At 47.3% G+C, this 17,323-nt stretch overlaps 1 pseudogene; it reads right to left on the bottom strand.

Moving 5' to 3' along the window:
• Positions 1-12,633: 12,633 nt before the first annotated feature.
• On the bottom strand, positions 12,634-16,700 carry LOC8033394 (annotated as a pseudogene).
• Positions 16,701-17,323: the final 623 nt, after the last annotated feature.

Genomic DNA, 17,323 nt, shown 5'->3' with positions numbered 1-17,323 from the left:
AAGATGCCTTCAAGCACCTTCGCAACAATGAATGGAGAAAACTTAGAGAGTGGTTTGGAGTTTTCTTCAGAGTGCAAGGCGAAGAATTTTGTAAAGTGGTCACTTGAGTTATTTATACTAAGGAAACTGGACAGAGCTTCGGTGCGGACCCTTTTCAGGGACCGATCGGAGGTTTTGTTGTGTTTGAAACCCATAGAAACGGGAGAAGAAGTTCAGTGCCCGGGTGCACCGCCCACCACGGAGCCCAACAACGGGGTAGGTAATGTGCCATAGCTACAAAGGCTTGGCTGACACAATTACTCTACCAGTGCTGCCCGGGCACTATACCCTAGTGGGGTTGCAGGGATAGGTCCTGTTTCCACTCAAGGTTCGCCCTTGCCGCCTAAGGAGGTGAAAAGGGAAGGAAGAGAGTGTAGAAGAAAAGAGAAACAGGTGGGAGGAAAAGTGAAAGAAGGAAGAATAGGGTAGAAGAGGATATTGACTGAATTATCCTGGTCGGGCCAAGCCAGGGCACCCGTCTACGAGAAACAGGGGCCGGAGCGGTGTATTGCCTTGCCCGGGGGGCCCCGAAGGGTCCAAACATACCCCGGGCTCAGCTCAACCACCAGGGTCCCCTTTTCCCGGGCACGGGTACGCCACGCACAGCGAGACGTGGGTGGGCGAACCCACATAACTCGGGGTTCGTAGTGACGCCACTCACCAAGCACTTCCTAAAGTAGGTTCCCCCTGCGTGCGGGTATGGTGGCCCACGTGGCTGGGGCCCGTGGTGACGCTACTCAACAAGCACCTAGCACCTAAGGTGCACGTGCCCCCTGCGGGGCTCGGGATCCGTGAAGACGCCACTCTCCAAACACCTGCTTTCACAGGTGCCCCCTGCGGGGTGCTGGAAGGAAGCGTCCAACTTCTCGTTGGACGAGGGATCGGCATTGCGAGAGGCGTAACCGAGCTCCAGGACGGGTGTACCGTAGCCCTTGTCACCAACTTCCGGCAAGAGTCACAGCACCTTACCAGGGGTACAGGTGTGGGCTACGTCGAGGAAATTCAGGACTCAGCCGCGATCGCCGTGATCTCAGAAGACGCATCTCCGACGCAGCCCAAGAGAAAAACGCCACCAGAGCTCGACATCGACCCGACCCTCCCAGCCCCACAACGACGACAACTCAGTGACCTTCTCGCCGAGTTCAGTGAGTGCTTCTCCACGTCGTCAAAGGTGCGCCAAACGACGGTCACGAAACATCGAATTGTTACTGATGACAACGTACTTCCTGTGCATCGGCCTCCGTATCGAGTTTCCGTGAAAAAAGGGGAAATCATCCAGAAGCAAGTTCAGGAAATGCTTGATGACGACATCGTCCAGCCCTCTAACAGTCCGTGGGCTTCCCCAGTAGCCCTGGAGAAGAAGAAAGACGGAACCCTGAGGTTCTGTGTGCACTATCGCCGGCAGAACGCAGTAACAAAAAAAAGGACCTCTTTCCGCTGCCTCGCATTGACGACAACCTGGATCGGCTGCGCCACACCCGTTACTTTTCGTCGATGGACTTGAAGAGCGGATACTGGCAGATAGAGGTCGACGAACGAGATCGGGAAAAGACGGCCTTCGTCACGCCGGACAGACTGTATGAATTTAAAGTAATGCCGTTCGGACTGTGCACAGCGGCGGCAACCTTCCAACGCGTTATGGACACCGTCCTTTCTGGTTTGAAATGGCAGAGCTGTCTCGTGTACCTCGACGTCATTGTGGTGTTCGCAAGCGAATTAGACGAGCACCTGAGACGACTGCGATCCGTGCTACAGGCTATGAAGACTGCTGAGCTAACACTCAAGCCTTCCAAGTGTCGATTTGCCTATGGTGAGCTGAAATTCTTGGTACACGTTGTGAGCGCTCAGGGTGTAAGCCCCGGTCCTGCAAAGACGTCGGCTGTCACTGAATTTCCGAAACCATCTGAAAAGAAGGTCGTCCGAAGGTTCCTTGGGCTGTGCGCCTACTACAGACGTTTCGTTCGTGACTTTGCACAAATTTCTGCACCACTGACGCATCTGACGAAGGACGACGTGCAGTTCCAGTGGGAAAGGGAGCAAGAACAAGCCTTTGACGAACTCAAGCGAAGGCTCCAGTCGCTCCCTATCCTCGGGCAATTTGTTCAGTCTGCAGTGACAGAAATCCACACGGACGCCAGCAATACCGGTACCGGTGCCGTACTCGTTCAGCGAATAGAGAGTAATCGCTCACGCAAGCCGGGCGCTGTCCAAGGCAGAACAAAATTATTCAACGACCGACAAGGAATGTCTGGCAGTCGTCTGGGCGACAACCAAGTTCCGTCCCTACTCGTACGGGATCCCGTTCCGCGTTTTCACCGACCACCACGCCCTCTGCTGGCTCGCCAACCTCAAGGATCCGTCAGGTCGCCTCGCCCGCTGGAGCCTTCGACTGCAAGAATTCGATGTAACCATTGTGCATAAATCTGGCCGCAAGCATAATGACGCTGACCGTTTGTCTAGGGCTCCAGTCGAACCTCCAATCTCCGGCGCCAACGACGATGACGACACCCGTTTTCTAAGCGCAGTTAACGCTACCGACATGAGGGCACTGCAACGCGAAGACACGGAACTTCGCTCCGTGATCGACCACCTCGAAGGCCGAGGAGGCTCTGTCCTACAGGTCTTTTCTTGGGACCTACCGAGCTTGGTCCTGCGGCGAGGCGTGCTATTTAGAAAGAATTTCCGAACCAGCCAAACTACCTGGCTACTGGTTGTCCCCACCAGAAATTTTTCAAGCGTGCCATGACGACCCAACGGCCGGACATCTCGGCTACAGCGGGACCCTTGCCCGGATTCATGACAAGAACTACTGGCCAAGACACTCGAAGACTGTTCATCTGAACACACGGTCATGTCCCGAGTGCCAACGGCGTAAAAAACCTCCAACGAGACCTGCGGGACTCCTGCAACCGATATCGACCCCTACTACGCCTTTCCAACAAAATGGAATGGATTTGCTTGGGCCCTTTCCGCCATCGACGTCGGGGAACCGCTGGATAGTCGTTGCCACGGATTACCTTACCCGGTACGGGGAGACGAAAGCCCTTCCGTGGGGAACAGAGGTGGAAGTCGTCAAGTTTTTTGTCGAGTCTATTCTTCTTCGACATGGCGCCACCGAAGTCTTGATAATCGACCGACGGTCATCGTTCTTGGCCCAGCTCACGCAAGAGATCCTTCGGCTCAGCCACACCAGCCATCGTCGGACCACCGCGTACCATCCGCAGACCAACGGGCTAACGGAGCGACTCAACAAGACGATTGCCGATATGATCTCCATGTACGTCGACGTCGAGCACAAGACGTGAAACGAGGTATTACCATACATCACGTTCGCCTACAACACCGCAGCTCAAGAAACAACCGGGTTTACACCATTCGAGCTGGTGCATGGAAGAAAAGTGACAACCATGCTAGACGCAATGCTGCCCCATGGGCCTGTGGACGACGGATGCGACGATGCCCATGCGGTCAGTCAGAGAGAAGAAGCATGCCAACTAGCCCGCCTTCGAATCCACGATCAACAGTGTGTCGACGCTCGCCGGTACAATCTTCGTCACCGCGCCGTCCACTTCCAACCCGGAGACCGGGTATGGGTTTGGACACCAGTAAGGCGCCGCGGTCTCAGCGAGAAGCTTCTGAAACGCTATTTCGGACCCTACAAGATCATCCGACGCCTCGGCGATCTGAACTACGAAGTCCTTCCCGACGGAACGCGCCCATCTGCAAGACGTCAGCCGCGCCCCCAGGTGGTGCACGTCATCCGGCTAAAGCCGTATTACGAACGATAAAACTTTCCGCCCTCGTCGATGAGTGAACTGCGAACTGTGAACCGTGAACTGTGAACCGCGAACTGTGAACTGCGGCTCGCGATTCTGCTGTCCTTTTGTTGTGGATTTGTTTGTTGTTTTGTTTTGAGCTGCATCGGGGCGATGAACTTTTTAAAGGGGGGAGTAATGCCGCGCGCGCAGCTGGCCAAGTAGGCAGCGCGCGCGTGGCCTAACGGTTATCGCGGCTGCCTCCAACGCGAAAAGCCAGGGTTCGATTCCTGGGAGCGACGCATCTTTTGTTATTCCTGCAATTTAGTTTTCCGGTAGATTCGAGAATCCCTTTGCGTGTTCGAAGTCCGAATGTTTTACGCGCCGAACATTCTGCGCCGATTATTCCAGAAGCTCACGCTTGTACATAAGGGGCTCCGCGTGGCGAACCGGAGTCAGTCTCGCGCCAGCGCTCGAACCTGCTGTTACGCCGACGTCGACGCCCGCGACGCTTTGTTTTTATCTTGTTTCCTTTTATTCTCGCGCGCAAGTTCGCCCTATTAAACGTTTAATTTCTTCAGTTATCACCGCCTCATCCATTGTCATTCGTGACAATATCTTGTTTGAACTCCTGCCAGATCACTCCGTCCACAACCTTCCCGTCGCTTTTCTCCCCAATTATGCTCTTAATTTTTGCGCGCAGCAGCTCATATTTTAAAAGGCTTTCATTCAATTTTCATCCACTCCACCATGACGCCCTGTTTGCCTGGTAAGCCACCTTCCCAACAGCAACCGTTACAAGGGCGTGGTCGGAGAAAGCCAGCCGTAGAACCTCGTATGCCGTGCTGGTTTCCGGAAGTTCACTTGAAACGTAAATTCTGTCCAGCCTTGCATGGCATGTACCCTGCCAGTGGGTGTACTCTAAGCATGAGCCCGCAGCAAATTCATTTGCGTCTTGCAAATCGAAGTCCCATATTATCTTACGAAGTTCCACGCGGCTGCTATCCGACCGCAAAACCTTCGAGCTGTCTCCGACATGCAATACGCAATTAAAATCGCCAGCCAATACAATTTTGCACGATGTGTCAACGTATTGCCGGAGGGTAGAGAAAAACTGCTTTCTCTCAGCAATCTCGTTTGGGGCATAGACCGAAACAAGCTTGTGTAGTTTTCCCTGGTACAGAACTTCCACCGCATAGACCCGACCGTTAAGTTTATTTTCCCATTCAGGGCAAATTGTGATGCCTCTGGATTTTTTTATGAATATAGCCGCCCCGCCACTCTATGCATTCGCCTTGGAAGTAAAGCAGTCATAGTGGTTTCTGACAAAATGAACCATGTCTTCCACTTGCTTATCAGTACTAAGTTTGGTTTCTTTCAAAAAAGCAATTTCTATTTTTTTTTTTTGCAAAAGCATGTTAAGGACCCACTGTTTCCGCTGTTGGGCGATCAGGCTTACACTGTTAAGGGTGGCAAGCTTTAGACGTCCCAGCGCGTGTGTTGTGGGAAGTTAAGCACCAACTCCCGGCAGTCGCGGACTATGGCTACAATTTGCGCGTCTGCCAGTAAAGGACCGCTACCGGAGAGCGGAAGCCGAGGGGACCTACCTACGGGGGTGCAGTCCGCCGGCGCTCTTTATTTATTTTATTTATTTATTTAGGAATACTGCAGGCCAATTGCGGCCCAAGCAGGATTGGGGGTTACAAAAGTGGAGTAAAAAAGCGCAACACCAGGTAATCCGTAAAATGGGAGAGTGGAACAGGGAAAAATTATGCAAAAATTGTAATAAAGCACATGCAATAGCTCACAACAAAGTTGGGAGGGGTGGCGGTAGTGGGGAACAGGAAAATAAAACACAATGCGACAAATCAAGCAAACGCTTAATCGACTCCAAAACATTGTCAGATATAAATATGTGATGAGGTAGGCTGTTCCATTCTGTTATGGTTCTGGGAAAGAAGGAGTTTTTAAATGCATTTGTTCGAGCGAATACTGGAGTTATTTTATGCCGATGGTCATGCTTTGAGCGCCTAGTCGAGGATGGGTGAGGAAAGGACGACGATTCAAGCCGTAGTTTTTTAAACCAGAGTTGATAAAAAAATTTTAGTCTAGCTAGCTTCCTTCGTGATTCAAGAGAGATGATGTTGTTACTTTGAATTAAGGCAGCAGGTGAGTCATGCGGGTGGTAGCGATTAAATATAAAACGAGCTGCTTGCTTTTGAACATCTTCCAGTATCTTGATATCTTTTTTTGTGAATGGATCCCAGACTGTACAGGCGTATTCCAACTTCGTTCTTATCAATGTGTTATAGGCTAAAAGTTTCACATGAGAAGGCACGTTCTTAAGCTTGTGCCTTATCATACCTAGTTTTCGACGGGCAGCTGCACAAACGTGTTCAATGTGTGAGGACCAAGATAAGTTGCTAGAAATTGTTATACCAAGATATTTAAAGCTCATCGTCCGAGAGATGTATATATCACCAATAAAGTATTCATATTGATGAGAGGAATTTTTGTTAGTGATGCGCATGTACAAGGACTTTTCTTGGTAAAGCTTCATCTCTCAACGATCGCACCAGCTTGAAACTGCATTAAGACTTTCGTTCAGAACAACTTGGTCCCTAGTAGAGTTAATATCCTTGAACAATAGACAGTCGTCCGCAAATAAACGAATACTCACGCTTTTATCTATACAAAAAGTGAGGTCATTAATAAAAATTGAAAAAAGAAGAGGGCTAAGGACACTCCCTTGCGGAACACCGGAAATTACAGGAAGAGGATCAGAATGGAGACCGTCTACATCGACGAATTGTTTTCGCATTTGCAGATAAGCTGAAATCCATTGAACAACTGCGCTGGGAAGGCCAATCTCATTTAGCTTGTATATAAGACCGGAATGAGGAACTCTGTCGAAGGCTTTGCTAAAATCAAGGAAGATGACGTCGACATGACCAGGCCTATCTACTATAGAAGCAAAAAAATTAATAGTTGAAATGAGCTGAGTAGTAATAGAAAGTCCCTTTCGGAACCCATGCTGAAAAGGCGAGATTATTTCATGTTTATCGAGGAAATCATTGATGTAATTAGAAATTATATGTTCCAGTAGTTTACACGAAGAGCTGGTGAGTGAAATCGGGCGATAATTCGTTAACATTGTACGGTCTCCTTTTTTGAAAACCGGTACAACTCGAGAAATTCGCCAATCTGAGGGAACAACGCCAAATGAAAATGACATCTGGAAGATAACAAGGAATCTAGAAATCCACTCAGCGTAACGACGAAGAAATGCATTTGGTATATCATCGGGACCATTTGACGATTTAGGTTTGAGGTTAAGTAGCATAGAAAAGATACCTTCAAACGTGATGAACTCTGAGCTTATTTCAGTTTCTTCGTTAAAGGAGGAATGTCTAGTGTAAGACTTCGAGAACACTGACTGAAAGAAAAGATCAAACCCCGTAGATATTTGTTGTTTGTCGTGAACCAACATTTCCCCAATTTTGACGTAATCGACAGTTTTTTGTTGATTTGAGCTGAGGTGTCGCCAGAACTTCGCTGGATCTGTCTTAAGGAATCGTGTGAGTGTATTGAAATGATAGAACTGTTTACTTGTGCGAATTTTAGCTGCTAGTGCTCGCTTTAGGCAGAGGAGGGAAAAACTGTGAACTCGACTTCTACGGTTTCTTTTTACTTTCCGTACTAGATGAATTATTTCGCGTGTCATCCAGGGTTTTTTGCGGCGCACATACTCGTATTTACTTTTATTAGGAATAAAGTTTCGAAGACAAAAATGACAGATAGATTTAAATTTATTCCACAAATAATTAACGTCGTTCCCAGAAAATGTATCTAAGGATAACTCAAGTTAATCTAGAACAGATTCGTCATTCTCCCTAGAAAGTCTTTAATAGTTCTGCGCTTCTGGGCCACAAAATCATCCGAGCTGCCCATGAGGCAGGAGAAAGAAACAAGCTTATGGTCGGACAAACCATCCTCCACTGATACCTGTACTTCAGACAGAGACCTACTATAAAGGACAAGATCTAAAATGGACGATGAATCCCTCTGGACGCGTGTGGGTACATTAACTGCTTGAGAAAGGTCACAGGCAAACGCAATGTCGAAGATAGTTTGGTCAGAGGGGTGAGGAGGATGATGAATTATGCTAATCAACGTTAGGTAAATTAAAATCACCAACCAATAGCATGCAGCTCTTGGAATACTTGAGTATATAATCATAAAGCCTAGGCAGGTATTCATTGCTTGATGAGGGTGAGCGATATACAGCGATCAAGATGAATGACTCCTTCCCGTAAGTAACGCGAAGACACAGGCTTTCATGATCAGTCATTTGATCTAGTACTAGAGCAGATAGGCTGTTTTTTAAAATGACGGCTACACCGCCACCACGGGAGGGCCTATCTCTTCGGTATACACTGTATGAACCAGCAACTATGTCACGGTCATTGATTTCATCGCTTAGCCACGTCTCAGTTAATACTGTCACGTGAGGATCGTGACAAAGCATTACTCTTTCAAGCTCCGCAGTTTTGTTTATTATGCTTCTGGCATTAATGTTTAGAAGGCGCAATTGGTGGAGAGTGCCGGTGATGTCACGTGCTTTCAGGTTGGTGGTGCGTAGATAAAATTTGAACCCGTGCGTGAAACAACAGTTCAAACTGTTGTTTCATATAGCGTGCGACTCCCACGCTATATATGTGTATCTCAAACATACCAATGTAAAAGTCCTCGTGGCAGTTAGTTGAGTTGAGCAAGTACTCCGTGAACTGACGAGCATTTATAACAAGACACAATCCATATAGTCTACATTGAAACCCCACACCAGGTTCAAGTTGGGCAGGGTGGCGAAAGGAGAAGATGCGTTGACCCCGTTGACTGACACCCCACTTTGCAGGGCCAGCTTTATGTCTCTGAGCTCTCCTTCCGGTGCCCTCTCTTCACCTGGTACACCGCCTCGATAACGCAGGATTTCTAAAAGTGTAAAACAAGAGCAGCAGAGTTCGACTCGGCAGATATAGAGTCCAAAAGCAATGAGCGCAACCAACAGGAAGTTAAGATAAGCAAACAGTGTACAGAACGCGACAACAAGAGACTTACCCCCCGTGTACTCTCCACTAGCCAAGCACCAGGGTCACCCAAAGTACCCAGTGAAGTGGGTGTTGTTGCGGACTTCCAAGGTCCACACCCCGCAAAAGCAGAGGGTGTGGACCTTGGAAGTCATGACAGTGGAGTCGTGCTCCCAGGTGGACAGTGTCGAGAGCCATCACCTCTTCAACAAACGGTCTCGTAAAGAGGCCCATATTTGGGTGGCTGGAGCCAAACGAAAGTCCTGTCAGGGCACAGTGACCGAACCGCACACTTAGTGGCAGCTCATTGATAACAAGCTGGATTGGGTAGACGGAGGGTCCTACAGAATTATGCAATGGGCTGCCGTCCGTAATAGATGTGTTAGATCAATCCACTCAAGTACACCTCTCTGCTGAAGGTACTTGTAGTCGGCTACGCTTGTGATGTCCCGAATTATATCACAGGGCGCCTGGGCTTCCACCCTGATGCTGCACCGAGTTTTCGTAAAGCACCTGATTTGTTTCACTTATTATCTGCTGTACTTGATGTTGCAGACTCACTGTGATGAAAAAGCAACCATCGCTTTTTACCTTTGCGAGATCGCATGTCATTGCACACTTGGCGCAGACTTGAGTGGTTTTATGCTCGCTTGAATCAAGCAACGATCCACAGCCTTGACAGTAGTAATGGTACTTTACCACACGTTAAGTTTTGGGCGCCCAAAGCTTGCGGAGCAGGTATTTGCTCCGCGGAAACACGTCACTTCCAACATCCAGCATTGAGTTCACCATACGCAGTAGTTTGTCCAGCGCTGACGAAGTCAGTTTTCCGACGTCAGGAAGGACATGAGTGCTACAGCCTCTGCTTTGGTTGTCGTTGAGGGGGAGAGTGTGGAATTCCCGTATTCCGCAAAGCTGTCGGCGAGACATGTGCTTCATCGTAAGCGGGAGGCGACACACTGCCGGGAACGTCATGTTCTTCACTGATGATGTCGTCCTGCTGGCAGGGATGGCCAAGATCAAGTTCAGTCTCCATGCTGCTGCATTCATACAACGACTCATCGAAGCAAGCATCCGTTTCGAGTTGGTCACTCGGAACTTCAGCAGGGTCGTCAGAAGTGTACAACGTTGGCTGTCCGTATCCACACGTAGAAGGAGAAGGTGAAGCCTCGCCGCCGGGCACAATGTTTCAATCCAGGCAACAACCGCGCTCGGTCCGGCTCTGGCATTTCGTTGAACTCGGGATTATGAACAGCTCACCCTTTTCTAAACAGTTCTTCCTGCGCTTTTCCTTGGGTGCTGATTCCATTGTTGTGGCCTCGAATCACCAGCATCGCTGGTGATTCGAGGCCACGAAAATGGAATCAATTAGAGGCCACGACGAATATCACCAGCAACGCTGGCAATATCCTAACGAAAAACTACGTAGCACTCGTCACACCTTGCGCACGGAGCGCACGCACATAAGACTTTTTTTTCCCAAAAGTGCCAAATCCGTGCAAAGCAAAACCAGAATAAAGGGGATTTTTTTTTTCTTTTTTTTTATCGGTATGGTTTTGAGTTATGTAGCGCGGCGGCCTGTACAATTTGTTTCTCACGTAATGTGACCGATATCAATTTCATACCTACTACAAATGATACCCACTCGGATATTCTTCGAATTTCAGCAAACAATAACTTAGTTTCTGTTTATTTTAAATCGGATTGGTTTGTCTTTCATAACTGCAAGCCAGACTGCAGTATAACAATCATAGAATTTTTATAATGTACGCTAGAGCTTCAACTGGCGCTAGTGTCTATGCAACTTCCGTGACGCAAGTTGAAACAGACAGCAGCCAGTCTACTTTTGCGGTGCTCCTGTGCATTCATATGGAAAACGCGCGTGCATTTTGTCTCTTCTAAGGAAAACAACATCGAAACCTTTTGTTATTTGGGTCGTACCGAATAGTATGAACCTTTATTAATAATTCAAAAGTGTAATTGCTTTAGTTGTATTTTTTCTGACCAGTGACGGATGTTTAACTTGGCTAATATTTTGGAATTCATTTGCAACCTGATCTGTCATGGCACTACCATATAAAGCTCACCCTGGAGGCTGCTAACCGCTCTTTCGGATTTCTCAAGCGTAACCTTAAACAGGCTCCTCCTAACATACGCAAGCTTGCCTTTTCCACACTAATACGTTCGAAATTAGAATATGCATCAGCCATTTGGTATACCGAACATGCTTACATCATAAACGACATTGAATCACTGCAAAATCGTGCCGCTCGCTTCATATTTTCAGATTATTCACGTCATTCCAGCGTCACAGCACTAAAATGCCGAGCAGAGCTACCCGAACTACTCCATCGTCGCAAACTTTCACGCCTATCTCTTTTCATAAACTTTATCACCACGCGTCGCTTCACGGTGATTTCTTCGAGCCACCTGCCGTTATTTTTCCACGCCGCGATCACCCCTACAAAGTTAAACGCGTAACCTGTAAGTCACCTGCTTTTTCCCGGTCATTCATTCCACGTACCACAATCGATTGGAATAATCTACCATCGCACATTGCCTCAGAAAAAGACACCACGAAGTTTCAAGAACAAATTCAAAATACTGATGCCATCTAACTTTTGCTGTTTTACATTGTTGTTTCCTCTTTTCCGAAACGTGCAGAGCAAATGTGTACTATTTTGTTTTTACCTTGACTCAGCTTTATTGCAGTGTGATGAGTGAGTGTATGTTTTTTATTCGTTTTTGAGTGTATCCTTTATTTTCTTTTTATTATTAAGTGTATTGATTGTTTGCTAGTATTCTCATATGTTGTTCACTGTGCACTAGTTCCTATTGGAGCGATTTATGTACCCTTCCTCTGTAATACCCTCTCACGAGGGCCTTTAGGGGTAATATGAATAAATATATAAATAAATATTTCAGGACCCTGCCTATGCCCAACGGCGTTTGTTCAAAAACATTGGCGCATCAAAAAAAAAAAAAAAATTGCCAAATAGAATGTAGAGTGTGTTCAAAATTCGCTAACATGTAGAGTCACCAAAACCCTAACCGGGATTCAGTCGTGTGGAATTGATATTGTTTTTAGCGACGAAGTAAACAGCCAAGACTGGACATCGAGCGTGGAAGCGTGTGCCGAGGAACTTTGAAGACAAACACGGCCGGAGGCGACGAGGGTGGATCCATTAGCGAAAGAAGGATTGGCGACTCATATTTGCATCTCCATTTAAAATCTTGGGCGTCGTCCTAATTAAGAACGTAATCTTCAATGCGAGCGGTTTACTGCCTTCATCTGCGTATACGACACTTGGGAATAAACGGCGTACATGGGCTAGTAAACGCCGTTTCGTTCGTTTTAGTTGAGAACGAATTTTCAAGTGAAATGACCTGTACTTAGGCGAAACACCGTGTGTGATTTATGATAAAGTTTAATGACATTCGTCGCAAAAAATAAAGAGTAACGCACAATAACACCCCGGCGAAAGACAACAGGAGAGACGAACTCCCGCATTTATGCGCCTTTTGGCATATCACATACGTTAAACATATACCATAAATAACGATCGATGAAAGAAATAAGACTTGCGAGATACACAGCTGATCAATATTGCATAGAAATTGTTGTTTCACAAATATATTTACATCCACCAACAAGTTCTAGTACTAAATGATCGAATCAAACAACAAAGCAAGGGAAAAATGCAAACAAGCTGACAAAAAAAGAAAGAAAAAAAGAAGGCATGGTTTCAGGATTACTGGTGGCAAAAAAGGACCCGTTTGGTCAAGGTATGCCGCACACAGGCCCCACGGGATCTTTCCTTAATGGTGCGGGCCAGGTGTCGCAACCGCAGTGCGACATATTTCTTAACGACTGCCTTGGCAAGTCACACTGCGTGCTTTGGCTTATCATTGACATGCACCTGGTTCTTAAAACTCTTTGCGTGTTTGTCGTAAAATGCCCTTTATGCTAGAACAGTCAGGAGAGTTGCATTCATTTTTGCGGCTTCATCTTCAGTGGGCATCTTGTTCTTGTTTTTCGGTTTCCTGCAGGACCAGGCAAACGAGCCCGGAGGGGTACACAAGCAAACAAACAAACAAACAAGCAAACAAACAAACAAATAATCAATCAATCAATCAATCAACCTTATTTTTTCAAGTAAAATACAAATTAGACTTGAACGGTCCGCTGGCACAAAAGGCAAACATGTTTTTGACGAGGTATCAGCGGCCCGTAAGGACGACAAAATCCAGCGGCAAATACAGAAACAAAAAAATAAAAAAATAAAAAATCCGCGCATGCAGAAACCTACGGCAACAAAATATCGTAAAAACACTCAGACATCATACAAGGTAAAATAAAAATTACATATGCGTACAAACAACACCAGGAAGCACAATAAATCACACCGCCCGTCATTAGACTTTGTCAGGGAGTTAAAGAGAAGAAACATGATCTTGAAATAACTGAAATAATACTTGAAAAACAAGCGAGCTGGTGAAGATTCATGGTAATAAAACCCGAGACTCAGGAACACAGAAGGGGACGAACACAACACAATGTCTCAAACACAGCTGAACGTTTATTTTTCAGACCCTCGTTTAAAAAGGCGAGCCCCCCCCCCCCCCCCCCCGGTGCCCCCACCCGACATTTACAGGCCCGAAGGTCAAGCGGCTTCCTCCCGTCTAGTCCACGTCAGCAGCCCTTCTCGCACACACAGCCATCCACATGCCCTAGGCGCCACAGAGTCGATGAGAACGTCCACGCAGTTGACTGATCACCCTCCACTGCCACCACTGCTAATCCCCCACTCCCTCGCAACGCTTCCTTGCCCCCCGCCGACGAATCGTACACAAGCACACCACACAGATATACCCCCCTTCCCGCCCCCCCCCCCCCACCCTTTACAGTTGCCGGCGTAAACACAAACCTCGAAAACACATGGGGAGGGCCACCCAGTGAGCTCAAATGCGCCGCAAAGTAATCTCAAAGCCTTACAGTTTGTGCCGCTAACCGTCGACCCCCCCCCCCCCCTTTCTTTCTTTTTTTTATATGTACTTTCTCATGTTTAATTACTGTTACCAACAGGCTCGTTTCGTACTTACTTATCCCCGACCTTCCCAAACCCACCCCCCCCCCCCTCTTTCCCCTTATTTCCATCTCCTTCCAATGCCCTAAAAAAAAAAAAAAAAAGATTAATTTTTATTGAGCTTTTGGGTTGGAACTCACCCGTCATGGAGGCGAAATTCCGTTTCTGATATAGGACCAGGTAAGGTTGTCTAACGAAAAGGAAGGATTGCTTATGCAGTTCCCAATACTCCCTATTCTAATGGTTTCCCTCAGCAGACTAACCCCATTCACGGGAGGGGTGAGCGGGTGCCGAAAAAAACACAGAAATAGAGAAGTCGAGTGTCGGGACGGGGTAGTTTATGGTATACCATTGACATGTGGTTTTACTTACGTTGGCCAAACAGGAAGATGTGTAAACGACCGGTTATTAGAGCACAAAAAAGCAGTAGAAATGAGGGCTCAAAATTCAGAAAGAGCCAGACATGTTGAAGAGTGCAATGGGTGCAACCCGGAGTGGGCCAGAACAGAAATTATCTGCAGTGAAAAAGATGCGACTAAAAGAATATTGAGGGAAACCATTAGAATAGGAAGTATAGGGAACTGCATAAGCAATCCTTCCGTTTCGTTAGACAACCTAACCTGGTCCAATATCAGAAACGAAATTTCGCCTCCATGACGGGTGAGTTCCAACCCAAAGACTCAGTAAAAATTAATCTTTTTTTTTTTTTTTAGGGCATTGGAAGGAGACGGAAATAAAGGGAAAGAGGGGGGAGGGTTTGGGAAGGTCGGGGATAAGTAAGTACAAAACGAGCGTGTTGGTAACAGTAATTAAACATGAGAAAGTACATATAAAAAAAAAAAGAAAAGAAAAAAAGGGGGGATCGACGGTTAGCGGCACAAACTGTAAGGCTTTGAGATTACTTTGCGGCGCATTTGAGCTCACTGGGTGGCCCTCCCCATGTGTTTTCGAGGTTTGTGTTTATGCCGGCAACTGTAAAGGGGGGACGGGAAGGGGGTATATCTGCGTGCTATGCTTGTGTACGATTCGTCGGCGGGGGGCAAGGAAGCGTTGCGAGGGAGTGGGGGATTAGCAGTGGTGACAGTGGACGGTGATAAGTCAACTGCGTGGACGTTCTGATCGACTCTGTGACGCCTAGGGCATGTGGATGGCTGTGTGTGCGAGAAGGGCTGCTGACGTGGACTGGACGGGAGGAAGCGGCTTGACCTTCGGGACTGTGGATGTCGGGTGGGGGCACCGGGGGGGCTCGCCTTTTTAAACGAGGGTCTGAAAAATAAACGTTCAGCTGTGTTTGAGACATTGTGTTGTGTTCGTCCCCTTCTGTGTTCCTGAGTCTCGGGTTTTATTACCATGAATCTTGAAATAAGACAGCAAAAAATGGCCTATAAAGTACACTATGTAAAATTATTATAAGCATGAAGTACATAATATAAAATACATAGTGTAAAAATTAGTATAATGCTTGTGTATGGAAAGCATTACACGATTAAAAAAATACCATATATTCTACGGTCGTCAGTCAAAAGGACAATCTAAAACAGTGACAAATAAAAAAAACGGTCAGGAAAAACCTCCTTGCCCATAATTCACCTTGAACACAATAAGGGCAACATATGCAGTCAAGATTAAAAACCAATAATACAATTATATAATACGTATCTCATGTTTGACCAAGAAGGAGCGAAGCTTTTGATTAAAAGCCCCTGTGGGGCCGGCAAGCGATACGTTGTAGCCTAGAGCGTTTAAGAGCTGGGGTACTTGGAAGCTGATCTTTTGGTTGCCATAATTCGTTCTAGTTCGTAGTAGAGTTTATTAGCTGACATTGCCCTTAGGTTATAGCCCGTTAGATTTGAGGGAGTTAAACCAAAGCTATTTATTCCTTTTGCACGAACTAGCGGTCCAAGTTTATTGAGGTATAGCCTGTTGAGCGGTATGTTAAGCTTTTCAAGTAATTCATTGGCATTACTATCGTATTTTGCCATTGTCCCTGATGCTAAAGAGGACTCCTGTCACGATATCAATCAGGAGCATACTCACACAGGATGGGCAGCTCAGCGTCTTTGATCTGGTGTCTGCCAAAGCCCCCAATGTACTTCCCAACTTCAGAGGTGAACTCTGACAGGGTATCCTCGCCCAACCCTTACACCGCGGCCAGATCGTCACCCTGGCTGACCGTTAGGATTTCCCCTTCAAGGTCAGCAGCCACGTTGTCGGAGTTGGGGGCTTGAACACCAGCGTGTACCAGCTGCTTCCTGTAGGCCTGCTGAAACTGGGTAGCTGACTGGTTATTGTTCCAGCCGCCCCTTTCCCGCGCACATCTGAAGAACATCTCCAGGTGGTCCTGGCTTGTCCGGTAGGAACACAGATAGCTAAAAAAGAAAGACACCAGAGAAGACATTTTGTTTAGAAACAGAAGTCGTGTAGTCAATAGTCTGCTGCAGATTAAGGAATGCAGAACAAGCTCTTTCCAGGGAAAGCCCGCCACATTTTTCAAATTAGCAAAATAATGTTGGAGGAGAGGGTGAGTGGAGAAGAGAAAACCGGCAATTGCGGTGAGCGCAGAGCTTCTCGAAGGGAATTTTCCTGCTTTCCTTAACCTACAGCAGACAATAAATGCGATCGGGTATAGTTCCGTTCTGCACTTGCACTAACCTAACTTCACCACTGGTGAGCAGTTGAGTTGCGAGGCTTGCCACGCTCTTCAGGGCGAAAGCAAACGCAATGACAGGCATGCGCCTGCCGTCCGTCACTGCAGGTTGGCGCTGGGTAGCTCCAGCTGCATGAGGTTCTGGCCGACCCCCTTGATCATCTGGCTACTCCCCTGGATGTTCGCCTGGTTGAAGGGACGCTTGTAGGTGCGGGCCACAGGACTCCGTGAGCTCGGCAGTTCAAAACACCTACATGACATGCAAAACCATTGTTTTCTGCAGTTAACACATGGAACATTAAGTGCTGCCTCACTATACCATAAACACCAATAATGAGCTTCAAAACTTACCTATCAGTGTCCTGAATGAACTTGCATGTTACCTCGCAGTTGCTGAACTCTGGGAGCCCAAGCTGTTTGGCAAACAGAAGGGCCTTGGCGACGGAACTGCTGAGGGTTTGAGCAGCCAGCTTGACCTTCATCCTCTGTCGACAGAATTCGATGTGGGCCTGTGTGAGCTTGTTGGCAGCGCGGAGGCCTTCAAACATTTGCAGCTGGTGCAACTGCTTAATGAAGTGCCACTGGATCTGCCGCAAATTGGAACCATTGGAAGGAACATAATTGTATCAATTGAAGTACTTTATCTGGTAACATTAGCTTGAAGGTGTATAGGCACATTTGGAGTAGGTGCCCACATGTGAAGTGCTC

The sequence above is a fragment of the Ixodes scapularis genome, unplaced genomic scaffold (genome assembly GCF_016920785.2).
Source record: "Ixodes scapularis isolate PalLabHiFi unplaced genomic scaffold, ASM1692078v2 ptg001986l_1___fragment_3__unscaffolded, whole genome shotgun sequence".
Lineage (NCBI taxonomy): Eukaryota > Metazoa > Arthropoda > Arachnida > Ixodida > Ixodidae > Ixodes > Ixodes scapularis.
Note: the sequence above shows the minus strand (reverse complement) of the source record. Positions and strands in the feature narration are given on the sequence as shown.